The 19414-nt window shown below is 35.3% G+C and overlaps 1 protein-coding gene across 6 annotated transcripts in view; it reads right to left on the reverse strand.

Annotated features, from left to right (window-relative positions):
• The window catches only part of LOC141447465 (uncharacterized), a 125644-nt gene that overhangs the window by 88407 nt on the left and 17823 nt on the right, over window positions 1–19414 (reverse strand). The window lies entirely within an intron of this gene.

Consider the following 19414-nt stretch of genomic DNA (forward strand, 5'->3'; position numbering starts at 1 on the left):
TTGAAAAACACCCAACTTTGACAATTTTTTTTTCTATAAAAGATGGAATTCCCAAATTTTCTTTATAATACAGGGCAAATCCTCCTTTATTACTGTCATTTTTTTTTTTTGCAACAACCCAGATCTAATAGGTTTCGAGAAAAAAGATGCTGAAAATGAGCAAACACGGCATTTTTCAGAAAATGTTCTTGTTCTTGATTTGCTGATTTCTGTACCTTTTGTCGTGTTTAATACAACCCTTACACTTAACATTTTAAACTGTTTTTATTTTTCAATTTATTTTGTTATTTACAATCTGTATAAATATATACAATAAGTAAATATGAAGAGTATGATGAACTGATGAACTGGTGCGGGAGGAGAGCATGAGGAGAGAAGCTACCCAGCGGTAGCACTCTCTATAGCAGAGAGAAGAATGTGTGGAGGAGAATATGAGGAGAATAGGAGGAGGAGAGAAGAGAGATAGGAGAATAATGATTTAGGTCTTCAGCCTACAAGGAAGTCGCGGGGCCACTGGCGATCCAGTCGGCGAAGAGTATTAGAGATGTCAGAGGAAGCGAGAGACTGTACAAGAGAATTAGAGCTAGTCGAGAGAGTAGTATGGAATTTTTGGTATTTAGTCTTGGCGAGTTGGTCTATGAAGGGAATGTTGAGGTCGTTAAAAGAGTGAGGTTAGTCCACCGTAGAAAGGAGCGTCAACAATCTGTCGGAGGAGTTTTGACTGAAAATTTTAAACTGTAAATTTTTTTTTTTAAGCAGATTTTGAATCCCCAGGGGTGGTAAACTAAGCGAATTGATGAGATAAACTAGTGAAAATAAAAAGTCCTGGATATTATTGGTAAAGGATGCAAGTTAGGGATGAAGACGGATGGGTTTCAGGGATGGAGAAAACTCAACTACGGCTCCCCCTAACTGTCATTAATATTGAAATGTTCACCAGGTGTTTCTAAACAAACTTTCCTGATTTGTTGGTTTCGAATTCAACACCAACTTTTTAAATAATATTAATAATTCACTTTTGACTTTTTAAATCGATGGAAATAATTTTCCTTTGAACGATTCAACGAATTTCCGCTCCAACAAATTATTGCATAACCGGAAAAAAAAATTTGCAATGCAAATCTTAACACTTCCTTTTTAGCCTTTTAAAGAAAAGAGTTTTTATTTTTATCCGAATAATTTTCCAACCCAACGGAGCAGCAGCTGTCCGCGGTAATTATCTTTTCCGAGGTTTTCTTGCCTCGAGGAGAGAGAGAGAAGGATACTCCATGAAAATTAGCTATACAGTAGTAGAGGGAAAATGGCGGTTCTGGCGCACCTAAATTATGCCAGATCCAAACACCGCCAATTCTGACCGGGTAATCATCGAGTTCAACGAAGCTGTAAGCCATACCCATCAGCACCATTCTACCCCCACCTATCATCGAATTTGACGAGGCTGAAATCCGCACCATCACAGCAAATCTATGACCCAAAAAAATTCCAACTCACAATATCTTCTCAACTAATGGATCTGCACTCAAGAAAACTATAGCATACTACTCAGTTAAACAGAGTGTGTAGGAGCACATAATTTCATACGAATAATCTGTTGTTTACTGAGGGAGTTATAAGGGCCCCATTTCACAGCAAAACCATGACCCAAAAAAATTTCAACTGTCAATATCTTCTGAACTAATGGATCTGTACTCAAGAAAACTATAGCATACTACTCAGTAAAACAGAGTGTGTAAGAGCACAAAATTTCATACGAATAATCTGTTGTTTACTGAGGGAGTTATAAGGGCCCCATTTCACAGCAAAACCATGACCCAAAAAAATTTCAACTGTCAATATCATCTGAACTAATGGATCTGTACTCAAGAAAACTATAGCATACTACTCAGTAAAACAGAGTGGGTAAGAGCACATAATTTCATACGAATAATCTGTTGTTTACTGAGGGAGTTATAAGGGCCCCATTTCACAGCAAAACCATGACCCAAAAAAATTTCAACTGTCAATATCTTCTGAACTAATGGATCTGTACTCAAGAAAACTATAGCATACTACTCAGTAAAACAGAGTGTGTAAGAGCACAAAATTTCATACGAATAATCTGTTGTTACTGTGGGAATTATAAGGGCCCCATTTCACAGCAAAACCATGACCCAAAAAAATTTCAACTGTCAATATCTTCTGAACTAATGGATCTGTACTCAAGAAAACTATAGCATACTACTCAGTAAAACAGAGTGTGTAAGAGCACAAAATTTCATACGAATAATCTGTTGTTTACTGAGGGAGTTATAAGGGCCCCATTTCACAGCAAAACCATGACCCAAAAAAATTTCAACTGTCAATATCTTCTGAACTAATGGATCTGTACTCAAGAAAACTATAGCATACTACTCAGTAAAACAGAGTGTGTAAGAGCACAAAATTTCATACGAATAATCTGTTGTTTACTGAGGGAGTTATAAGGGCCTCATTTCACAGCAAAACCATGACCCAAAAAAATTTCAACTGTCAATATCTTCTGAACTAATGGATCTGTACTCAAGAAAACTATAGCATACTACTCAGTAAAACAGAGTGTGTAAGAGCACAAAATTTCATACGAATAATCTGTTGTTACTGTGGGAATCATAAGGGCCCCATTTCAGAGCAAAACCATGACCCAAAAAAATTTCAACTGTCAATATCTTCTGAACTAATGGATCTGTACTCAAGAAAACTATAGCATACTACTCAGTAAAACAGAGTGTGTAAGAGCACAAAATTTCATACGAATAATCTGTTGTTTACTGAGGGAGTTATAAGGGCCCCATTTCACAGCAAAACCATGACCCAAAAAAATTTCAACTGTCAATATCTTCTGAACTAATGGATCTGTACTCAAGATAACTATAGCATACTACTCAGTAAAACAGAGTGTGTAAGAGCACATAATTTCATACGAATAATCTGTTGTTACTGAGGGAGTTATAAGGGCCCCATTTCACAGCAAAACCATGACCCAAAAAAATTTCAACTGTCAATATCTTCTGAACTAATGGATCTGTACTCAAGAAAACTATAGCATACTACTCAGTAAAACAGAGTGTGTAAGAGCACAAAATTTCATACGAATAATCTGTTGTTACTGTGGGAATTATAAGGGCCCCATTTCACAGCAAAACCATGACCCAAAAAAATTTCAACTGTCAATATCTTCTGAACTAATGGATCTGTACTCAAGATAACTATAGCATACTACTCAGTAAAACAGAGTGTGTAAGAGCACATAATTTCATACGAATAATCTGTTGTTTACTGAGGGAGTTATAAGGGCCCCATTTCACAGCAAAACCATGACCCAAAAAAATTTCAACTGTCAATATCTTCTGAACTAATGGATCTGTACTCAAGAAAACTATAGCATACTACTCAGTAAAACAGAGTGTGTAAGAGCACAAAATTTCATACGAATAATCTGTTGTTTACTGGGGGAGTTATAAGGGCCCCATTTTATAGCAAAACCATGACCCAAAAAAATTTGAACTGTCAATATCTTCTGAACTAATGGATCTGTACTCAAGAAAACTATAGCATACTACTCAGTAAAACAGAGTGTGTAAGAGCACAAAATTTCATACGAATAATCTGTTGTTTACTGTGGGAATTATAAGGGCCCCATTTTATAGCAAAACCATGACCCAAAAAAATTTCAACTGTCAATATCTTCTGAACTAATGGATCTGTACTCAAGAAAACTATAGCATACTACTCAGTAAAACAGAGTGTGTAAGAGCACAAAATTTCATACGAATAATCTGTTGTTTACTGAGGGAGTTATAAGGGCCCCATTTTATAGCAAAACCATGACCCAAAAAAATTTCAACTGTCAATATCTTCTGAACTAATGGATCTGTACTCAAGAAAACTATAGCATACTACTCAGTAAAACAGAGTGTGTAAGAGCACAAAATTTCATACGAATAATCTGTTGTTACTGTGGGAATTATAAGGGCCCCATTTCACAGCAAAACCATGACCCAAAAAAATTTCAACTGTCAATATCTTCTGAACTAATGGATCTGTACTCAAGATAACTATAGCATACTACTCAGTAAAACAGAGTGTGTAAGAGCACATAATTTCATACGAATAATCTGTTGTTTACTGAGGGAGTTATAAGGGCCCCATTTCACAGCAAAACCATGACCCAAAAAAATTTCAACTGTCAATATCTTCTGAACTAATGGATCTGTACTCAAGAAAACTATAGCATACTACTCAGTAAAACAGAGTGTGTAAGAGCACAAAATTTCATACGAATAATCTGTTGTTTACTGGGGGAGTTATAAGGGCCCCATTTTATAGCAAAACCATGACCCAAAAAAATTTGAACTGTCAATATCTTCTGAACTAATGGATCTGTACTCAAGAAAACTATAGCATACTACTCAGTAAAACAGAGTGTGTAAGAGCACAAAATTTCATACGAATAATCTGTTGTTTACTGTGGGAATTATAAGGGCCCCATTTTATAGCAAAACCATGACCCAAAAAAATTTCAACTGTCAATATCTTCTGAACTAATGGATCTGTACTCAAGAAAACTATAGCATACTACTCAGTAAAACAGAGTGTGTAAGAGCACAAAATTTCATACGAATAATCTGTTGTTTACTGAGGGAGTTATAAGGGCCCCATTTTATAGCAAAACCATGACCCAAAAAAATTTCAACTGTCAATATCTTCTGAACTAATGGATCTGTACTCAAGAAAACTATAGCATACTACTCAGTAAAACAGAGTGTGTAAGAGCACATAATTTCATACGAATAATCTGTTTTTTTCTGTGGGAATTATAAGGGCCCCATTTTATAGCAAAACCATGACCCAAAAAAATTTCAACTGTCAATATCTTCTGAACTAATGGATCTGTACTCAAGAAAACTATAGCATACTACTCAGTAAAACAGAGTGTGTAAGAGCACAAAATTTCATACGAATAATCTGTTGTTTACTGAGGGAGTTATAAGGGCCTCATTATACAGCAAAACCATGACCCAAAAAAATTTCAACTGTCAATATCTTCTGAACTAATGGATCTGTACTCAAGAAAACTATAGCATACTACTCAGTAAAACAGAGTGTGTAAGAGCACAAAATTTCATACGAATAATCTGTTGTTTACTGGGGGAGTTATAAGGGCCCCATTTCACTGCAAAACCATGACCCAAAAAAATTTCAACTGTCAATATCTTCTGAACTAATGGATCTGTACTCAAGAAAACTATAGCATACTACTCAGTAAAACAGAGTGTGTAAGAGCACAAAATTTCATACGAATAATCTGTTGTTTACTGAGGGAGTTATAAGGGCCCCATTTCACAGCAAAACCATGACCCAAAAAAATTTCAACTGTCAATATCTTCTGAACTAATGGATCTGTACTCAAGAAAACTATAGCATACTACTCAGTAAAACAGAGTGTGTAAGAGCACAAAATTTCATACGAATAATCTGTTGTTTACTGAGGGAGTTATAAGGGCCCCATTTCACAGCAAAACCATGACCCAAAAAAATTTCAACTGTCAATATCTTCTGAACTAATGGATCTGTACTCAAGAAAACTATAGCATACTACTCAGTAAAACAGAGTGTGTAAGAGCACAAAATTTCATACGAATAATCTGTTGTTTACTGAGGGAGTTATAAGGGCCCCATTTCACAGCAAAACCAAGACCCAAAAAAATTTCAACTTTCAATATCTTCTGAACTAATGGATTTGTACTCAAGAAAACTATAGCATACTACTCAGTAAAACAGAATGTGTAAGAGCACAAAATTTCATACGAATAATCTGTTGTTTACTGAGGGAGTTATAAGGGCCCCATTTTATAGCAAAACCATGACCCAAAAAAATTTCAACTGTCAATATCTTCTGAACTAATGGATCTGTACTCAAGAAAACTATAGCATACTACTCAGTAAAACAGAGTGTGTAAGAGCACAAAATTTCATACGAATAATCTGTTGTTTACTGAGGGAGTTATAAGGGCCCCATTTTATAGCAAAACCATGACCCAAAAAAATTTCAACTGTCAATATCTTCTGAACTAATGGATCTGTACTCAAGAAAACTATAGCATACTACTCAGTAAAACAGAGTGTGTAAGAGCACAAAATTTCATACGAATAATCTGTTGTTTACTGAGGGAGTTATAAGGGCCCCATTTCACAGCAAAACCATGACCCAAAAAAATTTCAACTGTCAATATCTTCTGAACTAATGGATCTGTACTCAAGAAAACTATAGCATACTACTCAGTAAAACAGAGTGCGTAAGAGCACAAAATTTCATACGAATAATCTGTTGTTTACTGAGGGAGTTATAAGGGCCTCATTTCACAGCAAAACCATGACCCAAAAAAATTTCAACTGTCAATATCTTCTGAACTAATGGATCTGTACTCAAGAAAACTATAGCATACTACTCAGTAAAACAGAGTGTGTAAGAGCACAAAATTTCATACGAATAATCTGTTGTTTACTGGGGGAGTTATAAGGGCCCCATTTCACTGCAAAACCATGACCCAAAAAAATTTCAACTGTCAATATCTTCTGAACTAATGGATCTGTACTCAAGAAAACTATAGCATACTACTCAGTAAAACAGAGTGTGTAAGAGCACAAAATTTCATACGAATAATCTGTTGTTTACTGAGGGAGTTATAAGGGCCCCATTTCACAGCAAAACCATGACCCAAAAAAATTTCAACTGTCAATATCTTCTGAACTAATGGATCTGTACTCAAGAAAACTATAGCATACTACTCAGTAAAACAGAGTGTGTAAGAGCACAAAATTTCATACGAATAATCTGTTGTTTACTGAGGGAGTTATAAGGGCCCCATTTCACAGCAAAACCATGACCCAAAAAAATTTCAACTGTCAATATCTTCTGAACTAATGGATCTGTACTCAAGAAAACTATAGCATACTACTCAGTAAAACAGAGTGTGTAAGAGCACAAAATTTCATACGAATAATCTGTTGTTTACTGAGGGAGTTATAAGGGCCCCATTTCACAGCAAAACCAAGACCCAAAAAAATTTCAACTTTCAATATCTTCTGAACTAATGGATTTGTACTCAAGAAAACTATAGCATACTACTCAGTAAAACAGAATGTGTAAGAGCACAAAATTTCATACGAATAATCTGTTGTTTACTGAGGGAGTTATAAGGGCCCCATTTTATAGCAAAACCATGACCCAAAAAAATTTCAACTGTCAATATCTTCTGAACTAATGGATCTGTACTCAAGAAAACTATAGCATACTACTCAGTAAAACAGAGTGTGTAAGAGCACAAAATTTCATACGAATAATCTGTTGTTTACTGAGGGAGTTATAAGGGCCCCATTTTATAGCAAAACCATGACCCAAAAAAATTTCAACTGTCAATATCTTCTGAACTAATGGATCTGTACTCAAGAAAACTATAGCATACTACTCAGTAAAACAGAGTGTGTAAGAGCACAAAATTTCATACGAATAATCTGTTGTTTACTGAGGGAGTTATAAGGGCCCCATTTCACAGCAAAACCATGACCCAAAAAAATTTCAACTGTCAATATCTTCTGAACTAATGGATCTGTACTCAAGAAAACTATAGCATACTACTCAGTAAAACAGAGTGCGTAAGAGCACAAAATTTCATACGAATAATCTGTTGTTTACTGAGGGAGTTATAAGGGCCTCATTTCACAGCAAAACCATGACCCAAAAAAATTTCAACTGTCAATATCTTCTGAACTAATGGATCTGTACTCAAGAAAACTATAGCATACTACTCAGTAAAACAGAGTGTGTAAGAGCACAAAATTTCATACGAATAATCTGTTGTTTACTGGGGGAGTTATAAGGGCCCCATTTCACTGCAAAACCATGACCCAAAAAAATTTCAACTGTCAATATCTTCTGAACTAATGGATCTGTACTCAAGAAAACTATAGCATACTACTCAGTAAAACAGAGTGTGTAAGAGCACAAAATTTCATACGAATAATCTGTTGTTTACTGAGGGAGTTATAAGGGCCCCATTTCACAGCAAAACCAAGACCCAAAAAAATTTCAACTTTCATTATCTTCTGAACTAATGGATCTGTACTCAAGAAAACTATAGCATACTACTCAGTTAAACAGAGTGTGAACGGGCACAAAATTTCATACGAATAATCTGTTGTTACTGTGGGAATTATAAGGGCCCCATTTCACAGCAAAACCATGACCCAAAAAAATTTCAACTGTCAATATCTTCTGAACTAATGGATCTGTACTCAAGAAAACTATAGCATACTACTCAGTTAAACAGAGTGTGAAAGGGCACAAAATTTCATACGAATAATCTGTTGTTACTGTGGGAATTATAAGGGCCCCATTTCACAGCAAAACCATGACCCAAAAAAATTTCAACTGTCAATATCTTCTGAACTAATGGATCTGTACTCAAGAAAACTATAGCATACTACTCAGTTAAACAGAGTGTGAAAGGGCACAAAATTTCATACGAATAATCTGTTGTTACTGTGGGAATTATAAGGGCCCCATTTTATAGCAAAACCATGACCCAAAAAAATTTCAACTGTCAATATCTTCTGAACTAATGGATCTGTACTCAAGAAAACTATAGCATACTACTCAGTAAAACAGAGTGTGTAAGAGCACAAAATTTCATACGAATAATCTGTTGTTTACTGAGGGAGTTATAAGGGCCCCATTTTATAGCAAAACCATGACCCAAAAAAATTTCAACTGTCAATATCTTCTGAACTAATGGATCTGTACTCAAGAAAACTATAGCATACTACTCAGTAAAACAGAGTGTGTAAGAGCACAAAATTTCATACGAATAATCTGTTTTTTTCTGTGGGAATTATAAGGGCCCCATTTTATAGCAAAACCATGACCCAAAAAAATTTCAACTGTCAATATCTTCTGAACTAATGGATCTGTACTCAAGAAAACTATAGCATACTACTCAGTAAAACAGAGTGTGTAAGAGCAGAAAATTTCATACGAATAATCTGTTGTTTACTGAGGGAGTTATAAGGGCCTCATTTCACAGCAAAACCATGACCCAAAAAAATTTCAACTGTCAATATCTTCTGAACTAATGGATCTGTACTCAAGAAAACTATAGCATACTACTCAGTAAAACAGAGTGTGTAAGAGCACAAAATTTCATACGAATAATCTGTTGTTACTGTGGGAATTATAAGGGCCCCATTTCACAGCAAAACCATGACCCAAAAAAATTTCAACTGTCAATATCTTCTGAACTAATGGATCTGTACTCAAGAAAACTATAGCATACTACTCAGTAAAACAGAGTGTGTAAGAGCACAAAATTTCATACGAATAATCTGTTGTTTACTGAGGGAGTTATAAGGGCCCCATTTCACAGCAAAACCATGACCCAAAAAAATTTCAACTGTCAATATCTTCTGAACTAATGGATCTTTTCTCAAGAAAACTATAGCATACTACTCAGTAAAACAGAGTGTGTAAGAGTAGAAAATTTCATACGAATAATCTGTTGTTTACTGAGGGAGTTATAAGGGCCCCATTTCACAGCAAAACCATGACCCAAAAAAATTTCAACTGTCAATATCTTCTGAACTAATGGATCTGTACTCAAGAAAACTATAGCATACTACTCAGTTAAACAGAGTGTGAAAGGGCACAAAATTTCATACGAATAATCTGTTGTTACTGTGGGAATTATAAGGGCCCCATTTTATAGCAAAACCATGACCCAAAAAAATTTCAACTGTCAATATCTTCTGAACTAATGGATCTGTACTCAAGAAAACTATAGCATACTACTCAGTTAAACAGAGTGTGAAAGGGCACAAAATTTCATACGAATAATCTGTTGTTACTGTGGGAATTATAAGGGCCCCATTTCACAGCAAAACCATGACCCAAAAAAATTTCAACTGTCAATATCTTCTGAACTAATGGATCTGTACTCAAGAAAACTATAGCATACTACTCAGTTAAACAGAGTGTGAAAGGGCACAAAATTTCATACTAATAATCTGTTTTTTTCTGTGGGAATTATAAGGGCCCCATTTTATAGCAAAACCATGACCCAAAAAAATTTCAACTGTCAATATCTTCTGAACTAATGGATCTGTACTCAAGAAAACTATAGCATACTACTCAGTAAAACAGAATGTGTAAGAGCACAAAATTTCATACGAATAATCTGTTGTTTACTGAGGGAGTTATAAGGGCCCCATTTTATAGCAAAACCATGACCCAAAAAAATTTCAACTGTCAATATCTTCTGAACTAATGGATCTGTACTCAAGAAAACTATAGCATACTACTCAGTAAAATAGAGTGTGTAAGAGCACAAAATTTCATACGAATAATCTGTTTTTTTCTGTGGGAATTATAAGGGCCCCATTTTATAGCAAAACCATGACCCAAAAAAATTTCAACTGTCAATATCTTCTGAACTAATGGATCTGTACTCAAGAAAACTATAGCATACTACTCAGTAAAACAGAGTGTGTAAGAGCACAAAATTTCATACGAATAATCTGTTGTTTACTGAGGGAGTTATAAGGGCCCCATTTTATAGCAAAACCATGACCCAAAAAAATTTCAACTGTCAATATCTTCTGAACTAATGGATCTGTACTCAAGAAAACTATAGCATACTACTCAGTAAAACAGAGTGTGTAAGAGCACAAAATTTCATACGAATAATCTGTTGTTTACTGAGGGAGTTATAAGGGCCCCATTTTATAGCAAAACCATGACCCAAAAAAATTTCAACTGTCAATATCTTCTGAACTAATGGATCTGTACTCAAGAAAACTATAGCATACTACTCAGTAAAACAGAATGTGTAAGAGCACAAAATTTCATACGAATAATCTGTTGTTTACTGTGGGAATTATAAGGGCACCATTTCACAGCAAAACCATGACCCAAAAAAATTTCAACTGTCAATATCTTCTGAACTAATGGATCTGTACTCAAGAAAACTATAGCATACTACTCAGTAAAACAGAGTGTGTAAGAGCACAAAATTTCATACGAATAATCTGTTGTTTACTGAGGGATTTATAAGGGCCCCATTTCACAGCAAAACCATGACCCAAAAAAATTTCAACTGTCAATATCTAAATAAAAAACTAGATATACCGAACCCTTTCAATTGGTTAAAAATCTAAGTGGAACAGTGATTTAGGTTTTTTGAATTTTTTAGGTCGTTTCAGGAATATACTTGTTGTCAATCACTGGTCCCACCCCATGTCAAACACTGGTAACACCGAATATTCGGTATGTCAATCACCGGGTCATTGAAATACTTTAAAAAAGTAATAATTTTTGGTTGACATAAAAATCGAATTTACTGAATACATAATACAATCTAAAGGAGCGGCACAATTGTACCAACCAACACCTGGAGCCAAAATAACGGAAGATATTCTAAACGAAACTCGAATTTTTTTTTTAAGCTCTAAATTACCGGTCCCTTTACCCTATTGGTTTTGTGTGAGTGCTTTTTTAAACTCATTTTTCGAAAAAAAATAAGCATACGCTTAAAAAAACCCTTTTGTCTGTTGTTTATTTTAATCTTCTCTGTCATAAACCTATTTATTTCAAACATTATTCTGAACAAAATTATTATTTAACAGTTCTGAGATCTGAGTATAACTATACCGATTTAAATCTTTTAAATCTTTAGTTCTTTTAAAACAATTCCTCTTTTTTTTTGTGATGATGCGGATTTCAGCCTCGTCAAATTCGATGACAGGTGGGGGTAGAATGGTGCTGATGGGTATGGCTTACAGCTTCGTTGAACTCGATGATTACCCGGTCAGATTTGGAGGTGTTTGGATCTGGCACAATTTAGGTGCGCCAGGACCGCCATTTTCCCTCTACTTACAGTAGACAACAATAGAGTGTTGTTCGCGTAACAACCCAAACAGTAACTAGACTGTTGCCTTTTATTTAGCTCAGATACCTTGTAGAGTCCCAGTACACCTTAACTAAACATATAAAGTGCCACACCCCATTTAAAGGGCCAAATTCTGGCAAATAGCCAGTTTCCTGTAGAAGATAGAGGAGGCACTGTAGTCAGCACATCTAATTCCCATTGCCATGTAGTTGGTACTACAGTTCACTTTTAGAGAGACCGGGCCACTGTTACCCAATCTCTCGTGCGTGCCAATGGGCAAAAGAAAATCTTGTAAAATATTCTCGATAATTGAACTTATCCGCTATTATTCCATTGGGCTAGCCTGAGCATTCGGTTCCGGAAGTTAATTAGTAATATGGCATATTGTTTTTATTATTTTTAATATAGTTCCCCAGGAATCTAACTCTAACGTGCTTTTTACCCTCATCACAAATAAAAGGGCCCTTACTAGAAGAGTCTGGTCTGCACGCAACATTTTTGAATATTCTGGAGCTACTCATTTACCAAGCATTTCGGTAAAAGTGTTGACCGAGATGTTCTTGAAAAACTTGGAAAAAGGGACATTCGTGTGAGACCAAACATCAAGAACAAGAACGATAATGCTCCTTGTCACACAGCAATTTCAATAAACCGAGTTTTTGGCCAGTAAAAACATTCCTGTGGCTCCTCAGTCTCCTTATTCGCCTGACTTGAGTCCTTTTGACTTTTTTTCTCTTCCCGAAGTTGGAAAAATCACCTCAAGGGACCCATTTTGGGACAGTCGAAAACATTCAAACGGCTGTAACCGACCAGCTGAAGGCTATTCCAGTATTGGAGTTAGAGCACTGCTATGAGGAGTGGAAGAAACGTCTCCAGCGCTATGTGGCTTCAGAAGGAAGTTATTTTAAAGGTGACAATATAGAATTGTAATTCTTTTTGATTACAAATTTTTTTAAAAAATCAGTCTCATTACTTAATTTACAAACCTCGTATAATAACAACATAACCAAAAAGGTTGAAAGTTTTCGAAATGTTTGTGGGCCGCGCACCAAGGGTGAATTAAAAAAAAAATCCTCCACAACTCCTCTCTTTGAAAAAAAATATCCTTTTTTTATTTTGGAGAGCTAATCCTTAGAAAATGACAGGTCTCCTCACGAGAGGTATTGTCAACACTGAGGGTACCAGAAGAAACTGAATCTAGAACGAGGCTACTTGCGTATGCAAGTAGAGAAAACTCTAATACGCCTTCGAACTGATTGTGATGTCATTATTCAAGGAACTTCTAGACTCCTTGGTGGGTACTGTGTGCTGGAGGAGGACTAGCCTCTCTGGGAACCCAACCTGGGATACTGAGATTTCTGCAACATCTGAGATTGGACGGATTGTAGATTGTATTAGAAGGGCGGTTCCACCAAAAAAGGGGAAAGAATGCAGTCAATCCAAAATTCCCATTGTTCCCCGCCCACCCCTCATCTCATAAGAGATACCGGGGTTTAAAAACAAATCCGGCTAAAAGTTGCCAGATGCCAATACAATAAACTAATAAAGTAGCAACACGTCACTAGGGAGCATGGCGACTCAATCGCCTCAGTACACTGGAATAAACGTAGAAAGTTCTGGTAAAGATTACCAGATGCTACAATCTCCGGTAGGGAGACATTTAACTTTCCGAAGGCGAGGAATCCTAGTTTTAGAATAAACGGGGCACACCTCTACAAAGTGTCGCACAGTCTCATTGGACTCACCACAGCCGGCGCAGATTGGCGACTGGATGAGGCCGCATTTGGCAAGATGGTACGCTAAATTCGCATGTCCACTCAACACCTGAACCAACTGGCCAGATCCGCAGAGATTGGACGGATACTGTGAGAAGTCACTAGGCAACAGAAAGAGGAGCACAATAGACGTGAAAGTGCACTGTCATACCCCGAAAAAATGTATAATAAAAGAAGTCGAAAGTCGAAACAACAAATAAATAATTATTATTCCAAGCTTTAGGCCATGTAATGAAGTAATTCATCAATATAAAATAGCCTAGGGTAAGAGAAGAAGCAAATAAAGCTTTCCGGTAGGAAACTGTCCACCTTTGTGTTCGACCTGTCAATATTGATCTGTCGAATTGGAAGACGGACGATCAATGAAGACTGAGAGAAGAAGACATGAGAAAGAAAACAGCTGTAGATGAAATTACAATGTTTTATAATATTTCAACTTGACAAGGGTCAACAAGTGTAAAGGTGAACCTTTTATTTGGACCAGTAAAAATTAATCAAAATTATTTTAGAAACACATCAATAAACCCAGGTGATTTTGTCATCTTTCTTTTTGAAGAACACCGGACACCTGACAAGAACTTTTTTATCTTTTTTATTGAGCAAGACGAGGGTCAAAGTTGTCATGCCCAATGATAAGTTCTTCAACACACTGGCCTAAAAGTATTACATTGAATATTCAGCAACTTAGGGGTTTGAAGAAAAGTTATAACATGGGAAAACCAAGATTTATTGTAGTAACAGAGAGTAATTCATATCGGATTACTAAACCAGATTATTTAATTAAAACACGCGACGTCAGAAAATGGAATTTTCCCATGAAAATCTTATAATCCAGCATAAAAATAATGAATTAAACTAAAAACTTTAACTGGTAAAGTATACAAAAATGATCATCCAGACGGCGCTTAGACAAAATAACCTATATTATGTCAACACCAATTAAGTCTAGACATGTCTACTAGACAAGAGTTAAGTAGTTGGTTGGCAAGTTGTTAGCCCCTAAGACTTTGAAGGATTAAGTAAGACGTGTGTACTTACTGAACATATAAGCTTGCGAAGTGTATAATCCACTCTAACAGGATTTAGTAAGTTCAAGGCAGCGGAAATTGGCGTTAGATATTAATACTGTATTAAAGATTACTAGTTTTGGATAATATTTTAATAGAAAGAGCAATTAACTATAATTAAATTAAAAATATTACTGAAAACTATAAGTGTGATGCAATTTTGGGTGAAAAATAAAATTGGAAATCGTTTTGAGTGGTCGCACCAGAAGATTTATCATTATGACATCACTTCCGCTTACCAATAAATAAGAAGTGGGGGTAAAAGAAAGCTGAACCAATTTTCCTCGCCTTTTCTTTTTGTAAATTTACGGCGCGTCAACATCTGCGGTCGTTAGCGCTTGGAGATTTTTTTTAATTGCACTACCGCGATCTTCTGAACCGCATTCTTACAGACAAAAAAAAATGTCGCATCATTCAACTGCAAGAAGTTTCTAGGAAGAGAAAATCTACAGTTGGATTTCCGCTTTTCTTGCTGTTCAAATAAAAAAATTAGCTACTTCCTTCCCCGATTGCTTAGCGAAAAGCTGTATATTTTTTACGATAAAGCTTAAAACTTTATTTTTATATAATTATCACTATACACGCAAACTTTCTTATATACGACATGATGGCGGCTAATTACCATAAACCTCCCTGGTAGCCGTTACTAAAGAGTGCACGTATCCCCCAGGGCCAGCCGAAGGAAGTGAGAGATGCAGTGTTCAGTCTGGTAACCAGAGCTTCCCGTGTTTTCCATTCCATTAATTGTTCATACATATTCATAACCAACTGGCTCTGTCTCTCTCTCTCTCTCTCTCTCTCTCTCTCTGTGGGGGTAACATCCGTCATCGAGGCCTTCCGCTCTAGAGTAATATAGGGTTAAATAAAAATTCAGACCCTCTGGACACAGTTCAGAATGGTACCACGATTCATTTTCCTTTGTGCTAATTTACGCTACCACCATTTATTATTCATTATTCACTAGTTCCAACGCAACTTTGTTAACGATAAATGAATCGTGAAGCAAATAAATAAAAATTGGAAGCGGCCATGATTTAAAATTTATATTAACACGATTTAACATCACCATCTGCATAAAACATTAGGAGTTACTGAATTTTTTTTTTGTTTTTTTTTCTGGTTAATATTTATGGTTTGTGAAGGTTCAAACACGAAACTTCATCTTAACGACTTGCATTTTTCAAGAAACTTGGAATTTTTACTTTTAAAAAATCCAATTAATCTCATTTATTCATTATCAAGTTAAAGAATTTTGTTAAAGGTAGAGATCGATGAAAGAAAACGGTTTGTACGAGGGTCGTTTGAAAAGTCCGTGCAAAGTCAGAGAGATAGCACTACTGGCGCGTATCGAGGTTATGTTTAGTTAGTAGCATCTCTTGGAAGAACACACACCAAGTTTCAGCCAGATCGGTCTATTTCTTTGGGTTTGGCATTCGTTTGAATCGAGGAAGTCGAGTGATTTTCAAAAAATGGAAGAAAAAGAATTTCGTGTGTTGATTAAACACTACTTTATGAAAGGCAAAACGCCTCAGGAGACTAAAGAGAAGCTTGATAAACATTATGGTGACTCTGCACCTTCGATTAGAACAGTTTATAAGTGGTTTCAAAATTTTCGGAGTGGCCATATGGGCACAAGTGACGCTGAACGTTCTGGACGCCCTGTTGAGGTTACTACTCCAGAAATCATTGATAAAATCCATGATATGGTGATGGATGACAGAAGAGTGAAGGTGCGTGAGATTGCTAGTGCTGTGGGGCATCTCGAATGAACGGGTACATAATATTTTGCAACAACATTTGGACATGACAAAGCTATCCGCAAGATGGGTACCGCGATTGCTCACGCTTGACCAAAAACCAAAGATCGTGTGAAGTGTTGCAAGGACGGTTTGCAGCTGTTCCAGAAGAATCCGCAGGACTTTAAGCGTCGTTTCATCACTGTGGATCACCCTCGGACTACTATTTGTTCCACAATATGAAGAAATGGCTGGCGGGAAAAAGATTTTATTCAAACGAGGAGGTGATTGCAGAAACGAATGGCTATTTTTCAGACTTGGACAAATCCTATTATTCGGAAGGGATCAACAAACTAGAGCAGCGTTGGACGAAGTGTATAAGCCTAAAAGGAGACTATGTTGAAAAATAAAAAAGGTTTACCCCCAAAAAATTAAGTAGTTTTTATTTTTGCACGGACTTTTCAAACGACCCCTCGTACATTTGATTGGACAATTTTTTTTTTTGTCGATAAAACATCACTGTGAGGAAATGAAATCTTTTGGCGATTGGCCTAGAAAATTACAGAAAAACTTGACAAAGACTAACTATGAAATCACACTTCCGGTGGAGGACCAGCAGAAATACTCCCTGATAGGAAATTTTGGAAACATATTCCATAAAAATGTTAAAAACTGTACAATATACTGAAAAAAAAAGCACTTAAGAAAAGCTCAATTTCATCTATCATTAAGAAAATTCGGGAAAAAAAAGTCTCATTAAATAAATGAATGTTCCGAAGAAAAGTAATAAGATTTTCCTGTACGTAATATAGTGTTAGTAACAAGTTTCTGGCTGATCATTGGAAAACCATTTTAGAAAATAATAGAAAAATCAAGATAGGTAATAACTGAAAATGCAATTTACTCACGAGGCATTTTATGGTTTAACCCAGCGTTTCCCAACCTTTTTTTGGCTTGCGTACCACTTGGTGATGATGCTAAATTGTACCACTTCGTAAAAATGATTGTATTTCGTGAAATTCGTTATTCCGAGTGAGTTATTTTATTATCATTATCATCTTTATCTGTATAGAGATAGAATGTATCTGTTGACAAAGGTGTTCAAGTTCATGTTCACTTTATAAACTTTGTAAAGTGTAAGATGTTAGTTTTAAAACTTTTTTTAAATAATTAAAAATTGCGTACATATTTTTCTCTTCAAGATTGTTAATTAATTTACAAAGTTCTTCTTTAGGATTATTATATTTGTGCCCAGATCTTCTAAATTGATAACTTTTAAGCATTTCAACTACCTGTAAGTACCAATTAAATTTAATGTTGCTTGGATAGAGCTTACTCATTACAATCCAGTCTCTTTAAGCAGATTTTTACATAGTTATCATTTAAGTTCTGTCACATGATAGTTCTATTAAATTTTCTTTATCTTTTATCGATAATGATATAGCTCTTCCTAAATTTTCTTTATAGAAGGGGGTTGAAATCGAATTATCATTTGTGTTTTCGGTTTTTGGAGAATACTCCGACAATTGTAATCCTGTTAAATGTGCTATTATATTTTCTCGTATACCTTGAGATAGACTAACCTTATTACAAAGTACATATTAACCAACTTTACTGCATAATATTATTAATTAAAATAATTTTCATGAATTATAGGGAAAAAATGTTTCTATGATTTTCACGATTTACTTTTTTAAGTCCGCCATTATTGATTATTTTTCTCGTACCACCAACCAGCGTAAGCGTACCACAGGTTGGGAAAACGCTGGTTTAATCGATATATTGAAAATTTGAAATTCAAAATTTGAATATTCTAATTCTTACTCTCATTATGCAGATAATAAGACCGGAAATATCACTAAAAATGTCACTTTTTCAAGAAATCCTGCAGCCACCATTACAGGAAAGTGTTTTTAAAATTATTTTCCGGCGGAAATGAGTATTAAAGAAAACACAAAGAAAAATCGTTGCGCTGTACACACAGAAAAAAGAACAAAATAATATTGGTGATAAATCAGCAGTAATTTCCTCAGTTAGTATGTCAAGAACGGCGAAGATTGATTAAGAAGTTGGTAGATTAAGACATTGGAGGTCGTGTTTTTCTTACTTCCCCCCCCCATTTCTTTGTATCAAAGAAAAGTCGTCCTTTCTGATACATTGTTGACTTCCTTTCCGCACAATATATTAATGAAAATTAATTTATCTTTCGAAAAGTGGAATTTTTAAAAGAAAGCTTAACTTTTAAGCAGCTTTCTGCTATGATTATTAATCTCTATTTTTTTTGCTTTTAGTACTCAGGGGGGGAGGTGTGCTTTCCTTTTTTGGTAGCCTAACAAAAGCTGTTGGAGAAATGCAAGAACACTAATTGATATTTAAAAAGCTTTTTTGGGACTCAATGTGGCGTAAAGAAATGTATAGAAAAAAACTCTCAGAAAAGGCTCCCAGATTCAGATCAAAACTTGACAATCCAAAAAGAGGGGAATTTTGTAAAGTAAGTAATTAATGTAAAGTAATTGCTCATTTTTTTCAGGCTTTGCTTTACGTACAACTATCAAATTAGATGTCGTGTACATGGAGGCGACCATGTACTTTGCTAAGAATATTTGTTCCTAACAAATAAACAAGTATCTTTAACACTAAACCTATCGACATTTATGCATAACTTATTCCTACCGTGATCGGTCAAATAGCCGGACTTTAAAATTACTTAAATTTCTCATTTTAGAATGAAGATAATAATTATTTAACAATGAAAAAGCGTAGTTTCTTTTGTTTAAAAATAAATCTCCTAGATTTTACTCTTTATTGCATCATTTTTTATAATTATAGGCTTCTCAATTGCAAATTTCCCGCATACGTATTTTTTACAGTTTAGACAA

This window comes from Rhodnius prolixus, unplaced genomic scaffold (genome assembly GCF_049639745.1).
Source record: "Rhodnius prolixus isolate KJV_2025 unplaced genomic scaffold, Rpr scaffold_7, whole genome shotgun sequence".
In the NCBI taxonomy this organism is placed as follows: Eukaryota; Metazoa; Arthropoda; class Insecta; order Hemiptera; family Reduviidae; genus Rhodnius; species Rhodnius prolixus.